This window comes from Simochromis diagramma, unplaced genomic scaffold, assembly GCF_900408965.1.
Source record: "Simochromis diagramma unplaced genomic scaffold, fSimDia1.1 OVJJ01000387.1, whole genome shotgun sequence".
Taxonomy (NCBI): Eukaryota; Metazoa; Chordata; class Actinopteri; order Cichliformes; family Cichlidae; genus Simochromis; species Simochromis diagramma.
This window is the reverse complement of record NW_024387152.1, coordinates 3,937,611-3,951,151: the sequence shown is the minus strand read 5'-3', so window position 1 is coordinate 3,951,151 and position 13,541 is coordinate 3,937,611.

Here is a 13,541-nt window from a genome sequence, read left to right as displayed (position 1 = left end):
TGTTGGGTTGAATGTGTGGGTACAGTTTAATGACCTAGTTTCACTGAGCTTGCAGCGAGAAAACGATGATAAGTATCATATTTTCTCACCTTGAAATTAGTTTCATCGGCAAACAATGTTCATGGGGACTAAGGAACAAAATGATCAACAATGCCCTGAGAGTTTCATGTATAATAGCCCAAGATGTGATGATAGCAATACTAATGTGATATTTTTAAGAGTCGAACATAGAAGAACCTTTGTGTTTGTTAATACGCTGCTCCTCAGCTCCCCTGTGTGTGTGTGTGTGTGTGTGTCCTGTGACTGCGCTGAGGTGTTGAATAATGATGGAAATAGCAGATACATGCTCATGTCAGCCGTACCAATGGCACTGGAGGGAAATACAATAGTTTCCATGGCAACTTTGCTTTAGCCTCTCCACCCTGCATCAACCTCAGGGCACAAACATTCACACGCTGATGCTTCCTGCATGCTGCACCGCGTGGAGTAGTGTTCGACATGATGTGCAAGCATGTTGTGTCCGGTGATTATTCTCAGACTGCTTTTTTCCTGTACGCAGATAGGCTGGTTTTTACTCAATTACAGCTGCTGATCTGTGGTTTTTTCTTTTATTGTAATCTTGGATTTCATCAATAGGGGGAGCTCTCACATTTAACAAGTTATTGCAAGGGCTGAAAATATTGTTCTTTTCCTGCACATCAGCCCTAATGTGATCAGAGACGAATGACCACACTGTATATTGCTGATAGGAAAGTAACAGTGATTCAGATCACCACTCATTACAATCAAGGTGTGCAGAAGATCATCTCTGGATGCACAAAATGCCAAACTCTGAGAGAGATGGGATACAGCAGCAGAAGAACTAAAAACAGGTAAGCTGAGGCTACAATTTGTATGCACTTGCCTAAATTAGAAGGACAAACATTGCCTGGTGTCATGAAGCTTGATTTCTGCTGTAACATTCAGATTGTGGGTTCATAATTTTGACATAAACAGCATTAAAGTGTGGATCCAGCCTGCCTTGTATCAACAGTTCAGGCTGCTGGTGGTGTGATGGTGTGGGAGATATTTTCTTGACATGCTTTTTGCTCCTTATTACCAGCTGAGTATCATTTAAATGCCACACTTTACCTGAGTATGGTTGCTGACCATGCCCATCTCTTTATGACCCGTCTTCTGATGGTGGCTTCCAGCCACAAAGAGCATCGCGTCACAAACCTAAATCATCTCAAACTGGGTTTTTGAACATTACAGTCAGTTCACTGTACCACAAAAATTTACGCAGCTCACTGGGCCAGTGTGGCAGAAACAAGGTGTACCTAACAAAGTGTCCACTTAGATTGTATTAAATGTAAGAAACATTATCCGACCAAAGTTAAATCAGGTTTACTCAAGTTTTATCCTGCTACAAAACCCCAGATAACCACCTTGAAGGTCACGTTAACCTGATGCGCCAGATGAGTAAGGCTACACATGCTTATCTGAGCTGAATAAACCCTCAGAGCACACACAGAACATCGTTTTAGTGCACTCGATTATAATCAACAAATAAGTGTGGAGGCCAGAAGAGTGACCCAAAATGGTTTATTTAGGCTGTTAGGCTCTCACAGTTTATGTAATTCTGCCGACACCATGTGGATCTACATGCTCTACTAACTAAGTTATTAGAGCATGTAGATTATAGTCTACTACACCTTATCCCATCTGTTCTTAAACATTCATTCTGCAGCACTGAGCATACACCACCATTAGACACAATAAATACCCCCAAAATACATTTTACTCTAATTATCACCGCAAATATTTCACATTTCTGTATGTTGTTTGGGATAAAGTAGTCAAATCTACTTTTTTTCACTGCTGAGCAAACTTAAGATCAGAAATACCAACCAGTCCCGTGTAGGCAGCCAAAGAATATACTAATCAGTGACAGGAACTGGTTTGTGCTGTTTCATTTCCCAGAGTCATGCATTGGAGTCCAAACAGACACAATTAGCACTCTCTGGTGGCTCCAGGTTGGCACTGATATCCTGCACACTCTGAGTCACTGATGAGTCCCGATGTCCCAGGCTGCTGTCTGCCTGGGGATGTATAATAACACCGAAACTGAAAGAGGAGCCAAGTAATAAAAATAAAAAAGTAGGCATAATATGGTCACTTTCAGGCATTTGAGTCCCAGTTACTTACTGCTGATTCGGTACTTTCAGTTTCTACTGCTGTTGTTTTTTTTTTACCCCATATTGTATTTTTCTCTATATAGAGTATGTTTAGATGTGTAGTTATGTTAATTTTTAGATTTACTCACTAGAACAAAGCAACACACGGCTTCGAGCTACCAGATGCTCAGTGCCTCCTTTTCTTGTCACACTTATTGTTGTGAGAACATCATGACTCCCATACAAGTTATTGTTTTTCATTCTCTTACTGACTGTGAGAAATGTGATGTCATTTCAATGACTCATTTGCTCATTTACGGTTTAAAAAATGCATCTTTTCAGTAAATTACTTACAAGTTTACATGAAATACTGACATCAGCTCCAAAGTACACTTTTCCCTGCCTTTGCTTCCCGTCTCTAGAAAGATTTTTGGACTGTGGCTTACTGGAGGTGACGGTGTCCATGAATAGGGCAATCAGCTGATTATGTGGCATCTGACTGAGGAAAAAAAGGCTTTGAATGAGTCACAAATAGCCTACAGGAGCTTAGCTGCTTTTTTAGTGTGATAAGAAAACCCTTCATCTCTTCAGAGGACACACACACAGAGGTACAATGTAACTCCAGTTCTTCCTTTATTATTTTTGATTTTTTTCGTTTGTTTTTGTCAAACTAGCATCTGAGAGCTGAAATTCTACAATTTTTATTTCCTTATTTATTTAGTTTTGGACCTTCCATTGGTCACATGAACATGTGTCTGTGGTTTTGTGCTAAGCCAGGCTAATCTAACTAAAACAACACAAATACACAGTATTGTGCAAAAGTCTTGAAGTACCCTCATTTCTGTGTATTTTTCTTCAAAAGAGACAGATTTTTAAAATAGGTTATAAGAGAGATGAACAGTATCCTTAAGAAAAGGGAGAAAAAACAGCAAAGACGTCAGAGAAGCATTTGGTCCTTCAGTTGATCCATCAACTGTTCGCTGAATCATGCTAAAACATTACTAAACAACACTAAAATATGCTGGAGGCTCTGTCATGGTTTGTAGTGTTGTGGATTTTATCAAGCAGTTAGTCACTTGGATCGTGTAAAGGTACCGAACGCACAAAGAATAACTTTGAATGTCCTTCAAGAAGCCTGGAGAACTATTTCTGAAGACTACTTAAAGTTGCCTAAGATAGTTCAGGCTGTGTTGAAGGATAAATTCAGATATTTAATTTAGTTTTTTTTTTTTATGTTTCTATGTTTATTTGCACATCCCATTGTTCTAGCAAAATAGAAAGAAATGAGGAAAAGACTATAACTAAGATAAGTGTAAAATAAGTATATAACTGACCCTTTCAGGCCAAAAGCTGGTGCATCACTTTCTTCTCTCAGTCATTCTGAGGCCGGGTCCTGACACAAAATTAAAATCCTTCTTTGTACTGTAATAAAAGTTGTGTATATTTCTATCCTTCTACTGTGAGAGGACAGCACTTATATACTCAACTATAATTCAAAACTCCCACAGCTGCAGTGCAATCAGTGCAGTCAGTGAGTTGATTAATGCCTATATTATCATGCGTGGTTGAATCCAACACATCCCCTCTGTGGAAAAGTTCCATCACAGCTGTTACGAACAAAATTTCAATATACTATAAACCCCGTTCCCCTCGCTTGCTAACACCAGGACCTCAGGAGTTTTAGTCGTAACATCACTAGCCTACACAAACACGAGCACTCAAATGCATTTCCTCTGAGCGAGCATCTGCCATAAATGATGGCACAGTTGACCCCAGGATGTCATCACTTAGCCCACCTCTCAGTTTTTTTGTTTTTTCATAAAATGGGAGAGGATGTAATCTGTAAATTTTTCATTATTCATAAAGAGGATTATTCTCTCTTCCTCTTCAGACAAAATACATTACATAACAACTGAGCTCAATCATTAAAAAAAAATCTAAACCCTCCTTTTTTGGAAAATTCTTTTGTCATGTCTGCATGCTCATAATAGTCAAATGAAACTTTATGGAGAAGAAATAAAATCTTTTCATTCAGCTTTTCCAGTGTGAGTTATTATGTAGTCAGCCGATTTGTATGAATTCAAACCTTTATTAACCATCAAAGGTCAACTTAGAGCGACTGGGGAGTGATGCATAAGGAGGCTTGTAGGCTTGTGTTGCTGCAGTGTTTACAAATGAGCCTTTCTGCAGCATCACTGCTGAGCAAAGAATCAAGATAAATCACTGCTTACAAAAACACTTTATTGCAAAGAGTGCAGTACATAAATAATGCAGTCAGTGTGGTGTAGCATCTCACTATATGCATTTGATGTCTTTGAAAAATGTTACCAGAGTGCCTATTCTGCTGTTCCTTATTCCCTGTCATACAGTGGCTTACAAAAGTATTCGGCCCCCTTGACCTTTTCCACATTTTGTCACATTACAGCCACAAACATGATCTAAATCCAATCGAGAATCTGTGGCAAGATCTGAAAACTGCTGTTCACAAACGCTGCCCATCTAATCTGAGCTGGAGCTGTTTTGCAAAGAAGAATGGGCAAAGATTTCAGTCTGTAGATGTGCAAAGCTGGTAGAGACACACCCTAAAAGTCTGGCAGCTGGAATTGCAGCAAAAGGTGGTTCTACAAAGTATTGACTCAGGGGGCTGAATAATTACGCACACCCCACTTTGCAGTTATTTGTAAAAAATGTTTGGAATCATGTATGATTTTCGTTCCACTTCTCACATGTGTGCACCACTTTGTGTTGGTCTTTCACGTGGAATTCCAATAAAATTGATTCATGTTTGTGGCTGTAATGTGACAAAATGTGGAAAAGTTCAAGCTGGGCCGAATACTTTTGCAAGCCACTGTATCTACTGTTACAATGGTGAGTGATCTTATTAATCTTTTCCAAAGTTTGAAAAATATAGTTCTGTTTTCTGTAGTTTTTTTTCTGTTTTGGATCTGTAAGATGTCAAAGAGAGGGGGAGGCACACAGACCCATAATCATCAATGCCCTGTACAAGATACATAAGAATTATTCTGAACTATGGGGGGGAAAGAAAACCTACTATAGAGACAAAGCATAAAAATATGAGTCTGAAAATGAGCATAAAAAGTTGCTGTTAAAATAAAATAACAAAGATGTTTTCTAAGAAATATGAATGCAGTCGTGAAGTGAGTACTTATGAGTCACAGTGGTGTTTCAAGCTAAATGTTAAGGATGTGACTGGGTAAGATATGCTGTTTACTTGGTTACATTTGGTAATTAGTGCTAAAAAAAAACAACAAAAATGAAAGGATGATAAGGATATATGGAAACCTGAATCATCTTCTTCTTTTAGGTGCCGACTTCAAGGGTTGCCACAGCATATCATCTTTCCCCTTCCTTCCTTCTATCCCTATCATCCATACATCCATGAACCTCCTCTGAGGTCTTCCGCTTTTTCCTTTGCCTGGCAGCGACTATCCCACTATCCCTCTTCTGCACATGTCCAAACCATCTCAACCTTGCCTCACTAACTTTGTCTCCAAACTGCTCAACCTGAGCTGTGCCTCTGATGTACTAATTTATAATCTTGTCCATTCCTGTCACTCCCAGCGGAAAAACTTGACATCTTCAACTCTGCCAGCTCCAGCTCGACCTCCTGTCTTTCTGTCAGTGCCACTGTCTCCAAACCATAAATCATAGCATGAAGCCATGCTGCGTCTTGCTGCTCCCATCTCTCCCACCTCTCTAGCTTCAACGGCTCTTCAACAGCTTTATCCCTCTGTAGTTACTACAGCTCTGCATGTGACCCTTGTTTTTGAAAATTGGTACCAGTACACTTCTTCTCTGTTCCTCAGACATTCTCTCACTCTCCAAGATTGTGCTAAACAATCTGATTACCAAGACTACTCCTCTGTCTTACCTCCACAGGTATGCCATCGAGACCAACCACTTTTGCATTCTTAATCCTTTTGATCGCTGCCCTAACGTCCTTCTTGCTTATCCTGTGCACTTCCTGATTCATTAACTTTCCTCCATCTGTCCTCCTTTCTCTCATTTTCTGCATGAGTCAGATCCTCGAAGTAATCCTTTGATTTTCTCACACTCACTTGTTAGCAAATTTCCATCTTATTCTTAACTACCCTAACCTGCTGCTCATCCTTTCCAGCATGATCAAGTCTACAAACCTATTGATGCATTGCCTATCCTATTTTTCAAGTTCTTTCCCTCCCTTAATGTGCAGCTTTACAGAACTCACTTTAAGCCTCAGGGAGACATAAATGTCTGCACCAGACTTTATTACTGCACCCCATGCCACCAAAGTCATCGTGTTGCTTGAGCCATCCCTCAAGTGTAGCTTGACTTAAATATCAAAATATAAATGAGGCCACAAAATGAAATATTTCCCCTTTTGCCCATGAAAGCTCAAGGTTTCACTGCTCTTCTCCATTATTTTAGCTAAGTAATTTGTTAACAACATTACTGATAAATAATCTCATCTACCTTTGGTTGCGTGCACCTCTCAGTGAGGCACTCTTTCCTCGTTTTAAATAAAATAAACCACTTTAACTAATGAGGCTAATGACATGTTAAATATTAATTTGAAACGCTCCCTCTTTTTCGTGCAACACTGTTAATTGGGGTCCGTTTTAAAATTACTAACAGGACGGGAAATGATTGTTAAAAGGAAAGTTTTCATGTGTGAATATCTCTCTGTCTTGTTTGACAGCCGATGAAAGGGTATTACTCACTTTAACTGAACACTAGGTGACAGAAATAGTCATGGCATACATATTTATGAGAAGATTACAAATGTCAAGGTCTGCACAAGCGAAACTTTGACACGACAACCTGCCAAATTTTAGAATAATTTGTCACTGAGGTTATATTTTAATAAAAACATTTGTGGGTTGGGACCCAGCGTGGTGCTGGTGGTCTGACGTATCTAAACCACATCCTAATTGATAAGTAAAAAAATAAAACCAGCAGGGCCGAGTGTAGTCAGAGAGAGCACAGTGAATAGACTAGCTTTTTGTCATCAGGCCTCATTTCAGGCTTCTCTTCACTGCAATCTTGCACGTCTTCTCTCCTCATTAGAACCACCGAGAGCTGAGTCCTGTAGGCAGGATTTGGAGGAGGGGAGGTGAGGGATGATGTTGTGAAATCCAGACAGATGCTGGATGGTTAATAATGCAAGCCAGCTGTCAGCTTTCAGAAGGGTGATAATCTGAAAATCAGCCAAGAAGCCTTCAAGCTACTCGTTCACTCAGACACACTTCGATGACTGCAAGAAAAGCTCCCAAACAGCACTAAGACGAAAACAGAAGCAGTTGTTTTTACACTTTCTACAGTTCTGCGGGAAATAAGGAACAAGACCGGTTAGGATTTCCTTCTCTTTGCAGTCTTTGTGCTGAGCTAAGCTAACTGCCTGCTGGCTTTAATCTGTCATTTTAAAGACCCAGTAGTATTTATTTTCTCATCCATCTTTCTGTTACAGAAAAAAACCAAGTGTATCTCTATTAGTGTAAATCTATTTATGTATTAGAACATTTTTCTAACCTTTATGTTTCCATTTACAGATAAGTTTGATTTTTGGCTGTAATCTTCCATATCAGTCGTGACTGCAGTTTCTCCGACTTTATAAAGGCCAACAAGGAACAAGAGATAAGCTAAGACTTGTGTAAATACATCCACATCCTTCCAGCTTGTTTTTACACATGATCAGTGACATTATATACTATTAAGTTTCTCAAACTTTTCTTTTTGAAAAGACAAATTGTCTTTATGATTGCTGTAAACATGTGGGGTATATCCTTTTTCCTTTTTTAGATAATAAAAAATAAGGAGATTAACTCAAAGCTTTTCAAATAAGCTTCCAGTCTGGATACAGATTACAAAATAATAACACAATAATACAGTATAAAAGTCTCTGTTTCTGTCATTAGTGTTGAATCAGATGTAAAAATAAACTCAGTGCAAGTAAAAATCCATTAGCAGTGAGAAGTTATGTATTCAAGTGAACTATACCTTTAAATATAAAATTTTATTTCCTGTTTTCAAACACAGCTCTCTGATCATGACAGCAGACACTGCAACTGTAATAGTGACCAAGCATTAAAGCCCAGTTCCCAGAAAAAGTCCACACATTAGGGAAAGCCGAGGCCTGTGATTAATGGGCAACACGGAGCAAAGTAGAGCCTTTTAAATCCCTTGAAGCTCAACACAAGGCTGTTCCCGAAGAAAGAGATCATTACAGATCATTACAGAGTGGCAAAAAAAAATCTAATTTACTGTAACGCCGTCCCTCTCACGTTTTCTGTAGCACCAGGCTTTTTACTTCGATTCTGGATTGTGCTTTGATACGACTAAGCCATCGATAACTGATATTAGCCAACTGGTGTGATGGTACCAGTGCTGCAGTAGCTTTGTAAATAAAGCATCAAGCAGATTTAACAGCTGAAGAACGGAAAAAGGAAATTCATTAAAGAAATAGTGTATTTAAATGACCCAAAGAACGCCACAGACTAAAACTGCAATTAAAGATCCTACATTAAGAATTTAAATTTAAAAAATGCACTTACTGATAATATAAATGGGACAAAAGTCTAAAGGCTGCTTTGGTTAACTCTCACTGCAGCCTTCAGTGTTTTTCCGTCGCAGCAGAAGGTTCAAGTGTGCACTGTGTGCTACTTGCAAATGGCACACAGGCAGAGTGAAATAGTGGACACTTAATGAGAGAGAGCTTAATGGAGAGTAAATAGTGGGCGTACATTAGTCAGGTGGGCAGAAACATGACTCTGCGACATCCTGAGACTTTCTAAATCGAGAAGCAACTAATACAGAAAACATTCTGACATATCGCTTTCCTGTAGCTCCACTGTCACACGTCCATGGCTTTCCCAGTAAATTTGGCAGAATTAAACTGTGAATTTTCCTGTTTGCAGAAATAATCCGGGTTTCTTGAAACTGAACTGCTCACTGCTGGAGGCGTGCTGCAGTGAGCTCTTCACCTCTGCTGCTTCTTCACAGTAACTCCTGAGCGACTGTCCAGCCGTGGCTGGAAGACGGGCTCAAGGGAGAGCAACTGAGGACGAACTCACATCTGAATAATAGATACATCCTGCAGCACCAAAGTAACTGAGTCATTCGCTCCCTAATCATGCTCTGCCATGGGCATCAGCAGCATTATATAATGACTGCAATGGACAGTCGCAGCTTAACATGGGGCTGGGCCTGTTTGCCTGAGCTGCAGCTGTATTGGCATTTTGTGCCGACTGCTGCCACTAGTGCATTGTGGGATGGAGCAAACCACATGCTGGCGGGACAAAGCAAAGACAGAGGATTGATTAGACATTGGGGGGGAGTCTAAAACCTGTTTATGAAATCCTCTTACTCATGCTGGAGTCACTGCAGTGCAGTCATGCATGAATCAGTTTATGCAATCAGGGCAGTCGAGTTTTGTTTAGGCTGGCACTGTGAAGGCCAGAGTTCACGGGAAATGAGAAGAAGCAATGCTCAGGGGAGCCCTCGTTCCAGGGCCTGATAATAATAAACAGCTAATGATGCGATCTGAGAAGGGTGCTTTGTGCATGATGGCCAATTTTAGCACCATCTGAGACCATCTGACATGATCATTAATTGAATAGATGTACAGTAAGTTACAGACATACAAGTGACTTGTTGAAATTGCCAGTAAAAATAGAGAGCTGCTTTTTCTTAGCTCTGTGCGCGTTCAAGCCTGCTGACAAGGATCCTCCTCGTGTGTCTTCCATTATTCACAGCCTAGTGATGAATAAGTAAAGGCACACATAAACACCCTGATCTGACGATGCAATGGGACACTTGTCTTCAAGGCCAAGGGACATTCAGTGCAACTATTTCTTGCTCTCTCTCTCTCTCTTCCTTCTCCTCCCATCAAGGAGCTGCTCTTTCAGCTTTGTGTCTCTCTGCATCTTACTTGTGAGCCACACATTTGATTTATGGTTTGGTGGACTTTTCATTTTGAGTGAAGGTGCAGCAGATTTATTTATGATACTTAATCTTCCCTTTGTTATGACTCCGGAGGTATATCCACTCAACTTCTCAGTTACACTCCCTTCCTGTATCATATAGCAATGAGCCTAATACAGTGGAATGTTTCCATATTTAGTCTTCTGACGCTTTTAGGGGAAGAAAAAAAAAAGATTTAAGTCATTTTCATTTCCTGTGAAAAGCTCTGATTTCGAAAAGAAGCATCCATTTTTCTATTCTATTGCATTGGAAGTGCATGGCTGTGTTAAGTGCTTCTCCATTTGAATTAGAGAAAAGTGTGAATGTTAACTTGAAGCCATCATTTCCAAGGATAAAGAGTCATTCGGGTCTGCATACATTACTCTCGCCCTTATTACAGCACTGCACTCCATAACGCAGACGAGGTTTTCTGTCTCCCCTGCGGCACAGTCATTGCAGTTTGACTTGAGAGCTGGTTTGCCACTAGTGGCCACAGACACAGACACTGAGAATTGAAAAGTGACAGAAATAAGCAAAGTGTTCATAAAACAAACCCTCCGGGTCAGTGTTTTAACCTGTCCACCCTGGTATAATGGGCTCTTAGCGCAGATAACATGCAGAACTCTGGGTTTTACTCAGTTCTAGTCTTGTGCAGGGCCAGATATTTTCTTAGCCGAGTAATGACTCTCTTTGCTGCTGCTGCTTCACATGCTGATTCTCTCTTACACCAATAATGGCACCAGAGCAGGGAGTCACAAGAGATGCTCAGTCATAATGAATGTAATGAATATAATGAACGAGACATGCAGATAATCTGAAACTTCTACTGTGATTTCTAAAAATCAAAGGTTTTATTTGAATTTGGGGTTGTTGTTTTTTTTGAACGGGCCATTGGTCTTTCTTGGCATCTTCAGGGGACGACATAATTTTGACTGAGTGCAGGGGAACAGCACTTATTACAAAGACAGAGGATTATCATTGTTTTCCCACATAGTTAATTAACTGAGAATCATGCGACTCATTTGGGAACAGCTGACATGCATCACCTCCTTGCTTTTGCCCTGAGGAGTGGATTAACGGGTATTAAAGATACAACCTGGGAAATGCGCTGTCTCTTACTCATGCTCTCTTTATTCAGAATATATCAGTATCGACAAATAATTATATCCTTTGTTTTACTGATGCAACTTTAAATCATAATCTGTATGTAAAAGATCATATGGTGCAAAGAAAGAAAGCAGGATTAAAGTGATAGGAGATGAAAGAGCTTGTTTCAGATTCACACAAAAATTATTTGTCACTTCTCTAACTGACTGTATATAAAAGATGGACTACACCACTGTCACATCACCCATTATAAAGCTAGCAATCTTGGTTAGCATGGTACATCCATACACTTCATAGGTGCATTATACAGACACGCTGGAACTAAGTAACATACAAATAAAGTACTAGAATTTCAAATGGCAAAACTGGAGCACAGGCTCCTTGAAGTGAGTGCAGGTGATATTGTTTGTTATATAATTTCAGCGAAAATGCTCCAAAAGGCGCTACACCATAAACATAGTCGAGGGCTTTTCAGTCAACTTCAGTGAGTCAAATTCGCTAAGGTTAAGTCCAGTGAATAGGTCAAGGCTACAGCAGCCTGTGACAGCATCCACCTGTCAACGAATCCCTAATAATGACAACTTTAAACATTTAAAGAGTTTAAATGGTTGTGTTATCTGAAAATTTACTGCTGTAAAGTTGGTCATTTTAACATGGGAATCTATGGGAATTGACTCACTTTTGGAGCCAGCCTCAAGTGGCTATATGAGGAACTGCAGGTTTTGGCGCTTACGTTGTACTGCTTGGTTTTTTAGCCCCAGAGGTTGCCTTTTGCACTGAATAGATCTGCCATCAGTCACGTCAGTTGTGCCTGACAGATGTTATTATGCACAGTTCTAATAACAAAGCATGTAACTGCAGTTGCGACGACATTAACTGGTTAGTGAAAACAATGCCTCCCGATTGTATCCATCGTTAGTGCTCACAGTGCCTCATGTAGGCTGACACCTGAAGCCCTTTCTCCGTGATTTAGAGTAACTGCTTTCTGCTATCCATCTGCACATGGCTAAAGGACGGCCTGTTGCTAAGCGATGGGAAAATAAGATGTGCCAGTATTACAAACAGCTTGGCTTTTACTGAAGCATGTGCCGTCCATGTGGGCTTTTTCTCTAAGACGTGATTGTCGAGTGACCTCGTCTCATCCCTACCCGTCTACTCAAACACAAAACTGAAAGTGTTGCTATGGAAACCGAGAGCAGGCCAGACTCGGGCTAAACAAAGATCAGTGCTACATTTTATTTCTCTTCCTCCCTCACGAGACCTTTTCTACATCTGCTTGTCTCGATGGAAGTGTTACTGCAAGGACAACTGGAAGCGAGAACAGCTTAACACCTCACTTACATCCATTTACCTGTATCAAAAACACTGATAATGACCAGTTGATGTCTGTGGTGCAAGCTGCCCTGAGGTTTACCTCCAGAAGCTAGACCAGATGTTTAAAAAATGACACTTTAGCCCTTGAAGTGAGAAATTAATGAACCATTAGTTCACTGGGAAGCATCTTTGCAATGTGAAGCAAACGTGTATTTAAAATCCACTATTACTTATCATGAGATGATATTAAATGGTGATGTAAAATCAATTTGACGTGGTGAAATGCCAGTTTTATTGGCATTTATAGTGTGTTTAGTTCAGGTGTGTCAAACTCATTTGACTTCATGGACCACAATTTGATTTCAAGAGCTCTGAAAATGTTTACACTTCATAAACCTGAGCCTGGGACATCTTGAGTGCGACAATATGTGTTAATTTTTTTTAATATCTGTTGACAGGCTTTTTTTCCTAAGATGGAAAGAAATGTCTTTGGTCAGTCTGCTGTTATTACACAGAAATGTTTCTGTCCTATATAAAAAAAACCACGTTAGCTTGGCCCCTGGGTTTCATTATCTTACAACAGGCCATAGGCAATGCTGCTGTCAGTCAGAAGGCTGTTAAACCCACAACGATTGTGAATTCTTCCTTGGATGAAAGCAGGGGTTTACGCAGTCACTCTCAAGGCTCCTAGTGGCGTACAATGCAACACATCTTATTGCAAAATATGGCTAAAAGTCCAAAAGTATTGCCCTCCTTTTCTGTCATATTTACGCTTTGCAAAGTCATCCATTGGAACAGATCAAACATCATCTAGCTGAATCTACTAGTATCTAGGTTTACTCAGCCTATAGCAGGCTGCTTTTTTCAACAAAAAAGCGATAGTTAGTGATTGGTTAGTAAAAATACCGGGCCATTTAGCAGCTAAAAGGAGCTGACAGACACCAAAAATAACCACTGAATTAAACCTATATGAACACAAAAATAACTCCAATTGAATGATCAGCT